The 4,832-nt window shown below is 47.5% G+C and overlaps 1 protein-coding gene across 1 annotated transcript in view; it reads left to right on the forward strand.

Moving 5' to 3' along the window:
* The first annotated feature begins 3,956 nt into the window (after positions 1–3,956).
* LOC123048317 (uncharacterized) overlaps positions 3,957–4,832 on the forward strand; it is a 2,914-nt gene continuing 2,038 nt past the window's right edge. Inside the window, exon 1 of the mRNA XM_044471446.1 lies at positions 3,957–4,103. The gene's annotated coding sequence lies outside the window, so the exon portion shown is untranslated. The remainder of the gene's footprint in view (positions 4,104–4,832) is intronic.

A 4,832-nucleotide genomic window follows, 5' to 3' on the forward strand; every position in this document is an offset into this window, starting at 1 on the left:
GTATCGTTGTCATCTCACCAACTATTGCTTTTACGACTATCGCTACCGCTTAGTGATAAAGTAAAACAATTACATGGCGATTGCATTGCATACATTAAAGCGACAACCATATGGCTCCTGCTAGTTGCCGATAACTCGGTTACAAAACATGATCATCTCATACAATAAAATATAGCATCATGTCTTGACCATATCACATCACAACATGCCCTGCAAAAACAAGTTAGACGTCCTCTACTTTGTTGTTGCAAGTTTTACGTGGCTGCTACGGGCTTAGCAAGAACCGTTCTTACCTACGCATCAAAACCACAACGATAGTTTGTCAAGTTGGTGCTGTTTTAACCTTCGGAAGGACCGGGCGTAGCCATACTCGGTTCAACTAAAGTGAGAGAGACAGACACCCGTGAGTCACCTTTAAGCAACGAGTGCTCGCAACGGTGAAACCAGTCTCGCGTAAGCGTACGCGTAATGTCGGTCCAGGCCGCTTCATCTCACAATACCGCCAAACCAAAGTATGACATGCTGGTAAGCAGTATGACTTATATCGCCCACAACTCACTTGTGTTCTACTCGTGCATAGCATCAATGCATAAAACCAGGCTCGGATGCCACTGTTGGGGAACGTAGTAATTTCAAAAAAATTCCTACGAACACGCAAGATCATGGTGATGCATAGCAATGAGAGGGGAGAGTGTTGTCCACGTACCCTCGTAGACCGAAAGCGGAAGCGTTAACACAACGCGGTTGATCTAGTCGTACGTCTTCACGATCCGACCGATCAAGTACCGAACGCACGGCACCTCTGAGTTCAGCACACGTTCAGCTCGATGACGTCCCTCGAACTCCGATCCAGCCGAGTGTTGAGGGAGAGTTTCGTCAGCACGACGGCGTGGTGACGATGATGATGTTCTACCGACGCAGGGCTTCGCCTAAGCACCGCTACGATATTATCGAGGTGTAATATGGTGGAGGGGGCACCGCACACGGCTAAAAGATCGTAGATCAATTGTGTGTTAAGAGGTGCCCCCTTGCCCCTGTATATAAAGGTGCAAGGGGGAGGCCACCGGCCAAGGAGGAGAGGCGCGCCTAGGAGGAGTCCTACTCCTACCGGGAGTAGGACCCCCCCCCTTTCCATGTTGGACTAGGAGAGGAAGGGGGAAAAGGTGGAGGGGAGGAAGGAAGGGGGGCGCCGCCCCCCTCTCCTTGTCCTATTCGGACTGGGGGGGAAGGGGGGCGCCGCCCCCCTCTCCTTGTCCTATTCGGACTGGGGGGAAGGGGGGCGCGGCCCTGCCCTGGCCTCCTCTCCTCTCTTCCACCTAGGCCCACTAAGGCCCATTAAGTTACCGGGGGGTTCCGGTAACCTCCCGGTACTCCGGAAAAAACCCGATTTCGCCCGGAACACTTCCGATGTCCAAACATAGGCTTCCAATATATCAATCTTTACGTCTCTACCATTTCGAGACTCCTCGTCATGTCCGTGATCACATCCGGGACTCCGAACAACCTTAGGTACATCAAAACATATAAACTCATAATATAACTGTCATCGTAACGTTAAGCGTGCGGACCCTACGGGTTCGAGAACTATGTAGACATGACCGAGACACCTCTCCGGTCAATAACCAATAGCGGAACCTGGATGCTCATATTGGTTCCCACATATTCTACGAAGATCTTTATCAGTCAGACCGCATAACAACATACGTTGTTCCCTTTGTCATCGGTATGTTACTTGCCCGAGATTCGATCGTCGGTATCTCGATACCTAGTTCAATCTCGTTACCGGCAAGTCTCTTTACTCGTTCCGTAATACATCATCCCGCCACTGACTCATTAGTCACAATGCTTGCAAGGCTTATAGTGATGTGTATTACTGAGTGGGCCCAGAGATACCTCTCCGACAATCGGAGTGACAAATCCTAATCTCGAAATACGCCAAGCCAACAAGTACCTTTGGAGACACCTGTAGAGCACCTTTATAATCACCCAGTTACGTTGTGACGTTTGGTAGCACACAAAGTGTTCCTCCGGTAAACGGGAGTTGCATAATCTCATAGTCATAGGAACATGTATAAGTCATGAAGAAAGCAATAGCAACATACTAAACGATCGAGTGCTAAGCTAACGAAATGGGTCAAGTCAATCACATCATTCTCCTAATGATGTGATCCCGTTAATCAAATGACAACTCATGTCTATGGCTAGGAAACATAACCATCTTTGATCAACGAGCTAGTCAAGTAGAGGCATACTAGTGACACTCTGTTTGTCTATGTATTCACACATGTATTATGTTTCTGGTTAATACAATTCTAGCATGAATAATAAACATTTATCATGATATAAGGAAATAAATAATACTTTATTATTGCCTCTAGGGCATATTTCCTTCAATGACTTCATTGCATGATTAGATGCACTGGGTAAAACGAGTGTTTCCTCCCACAAGAATGCATGGACCTTGTTCCGTGTCATCCACTAGGCCTCCGCGGGGTGCCGTCCCATTCCGGCAAAATTCTTCAGCCCGCTGTGTCCCCAACACCGACCGTACCCCCGGAGACATCGGATGGTCGTGCCAGCCCGAAACGACGTGCAGAATGATGACACCCTGTATGATCACGCGGCCCGACATCCTCCCTGACCTTGGCTCCATCCCTCTGCGAGCCGGCAAGGCCTTGCGGGAATACGTCGAGCTAGAGACCACCGCCCAAAACCTCGCTTTCTCTCATCGGCGCATGGAGCCTTAACGATGGCCAAATTTCAGCGCCTCACAGCGACGACCTTCACCGCAAAAAGGCAGGCAGTCACCGCCTCACATTTCCACCGGCACCAGGATGCGGATGTCATGGTGCAATAGTCACCCGCATCCGCCGTTGGCGGCCACGAGGTCATATAGGCAGAACGACGACTCTGCATCATTCTTCCTTGACAATGTCCTCAACCGCGACGCCACAAACACGGTTCAAACCTAGCGTGCTCGTATGCATCGTCCCTCGAGCATATGAACTCCCGGTCGATGACAGCTCAAACGATTTGGGAGACTCGATGATCCAGACGAAGATGAGCGCGTCGTGGGATGATTGCGTGTGGTCCCCCGTCATTTCATCGTGGCCATTCTATCCGCACCGTTGCCATGCTGCGGGCCGACATTGTTGCCACAGAAGCAACTTGCCGAAGGCATAAGCTAGTTTCGATCTATATGTTTACTTAGGGCTGCTGTGAGCCTGTGATGTATCCGCATCATATACTCCCTCCGTTCCTAACTATAAGTCTTGCCAGAGATTCCACCAAGTGACTACATACGAAACCTAATGAGTGACTCGACACTATAAAATATGTCTACATACATCCGTATGTTGCATTCCATTTGAGAATGTCTACAAAGACTTATATTTAGGAACGGAGTGAGTATAATTGTTCATCGTTACTCCGGTTGTGCCATCCGCTTCGATTACTATATGCCTGAGCACTTTAGCGTGTTTTAGGGCGCCATAGATGATGATAAAAGGATCAAACACCACCACTCTCTACATATTGTTTCATCCCGTAACAACGCACGGGGGTTTAGCTTGTTCGTATAGAGAATTATATGTGTAGTATAAAAAATATGTTATTATGTCACTCTTATTGTTTTTTCCGCAGTGGACGTGTATTATGTAGCGTTAAATTTGACGTGTATTGTATATAAAATACAATTTTTTGTTTGATAACGATTCATTGAAGGCTACAATCAAGTAGCAGTTGCTCTATACGTGACATTAATAGCCGTTTTATGTGTATTGATGGGGGTTTTCTATCCCTTCGGGGTGACCGCACGCACCCAAATCCGCACAACAGTATGACTAGTGGCCCCGTCCACGTTGGTCCCTGATGTCATACCAAACTGCAATAGAAAAAGCGTGCGCTAGAAAATCTTGGACTAGAAGCGTCCGGATCACCACCGCGCGCCTGAACTTCTGCCCGCTCCTATTCCCTAAGAACGCGAGCGTCCGCCCATCCCTATCCCCCAAAGAACTCCTCTTTATCCATTGACGGGAGCCGGCAGGAGTCTAAATCCGTACCGGCTGCTGGAGCGCGAGGATCTCATATCGCCCGGATCCCAGGTATGCACCGTCCCCATTATGCCTCCGCTAGATTAGTATGTTTCCTCAGAGAAAAGTATGTGGATTTTTATTTGCCTCCCTATACTAAATCCAGTCATTATCTTCCCATTCAAGATCCGGTAGTCTCCGTGTCTGTGCGGTGGTCTCTCAACCCTAGATTTATTAGCATGGGCGAGTAAGTATTGGAATGGTGTGATGGGCGATGGCGTAGAGCGCTGGATTTAGAATCCGGTTCGTGGCTTGTTTGGCGTGAATCATTTCATAATCTTGTGCATGAATCTGTCTTTTCCCTGGGTAGTTAGTGTATTTCAGCTAAATGTCGCAGTTCGGCAAACCACGCCATACCCATTCCATCCATGGTGCCCGCCAGTTCGTATTTCTGTGTGCTAAATTTTTTATACTTTAATATCACGGCCATATCATGATTTATTTTTATCCACTTAAAACACCTCTGTTCAAAAGGGCGTGGCTCGCCTTGGTAATTGAAGACCCAGAATCAGTGTATTGTGCACTTACAATAATGTGTTCATATCAATAAAAAATCCTTAAGTTTTCAAGGAAACATCCATCTGTGCATAATTATAGCTTGTTCCAGATGATGTGTGCTGCTACATCTAAACATGAGTATCAAAAAAAGCTGTGAATTTTTTTTCTCTGAATATACTTACTGCGATTGTCAATAACCTGTATCATGCATGCAAACCTAAAAACTTATCTGAGCGGACGGTC

Source organism: Triticum aestivum, chromosome 2D (assembly GCF_018294505.1).
Source record: "Triticum aestivum cultivar Chinese Spring chromosome 2D, IWGSC CS RefSeq v2.1, whole genome shotgun sequence".
NCBI lineage: Eukaryota > Viridiplantae > Streptophyta > Magnoliopsida > Poales > Poaceae > Triticum > Triticum aestivum.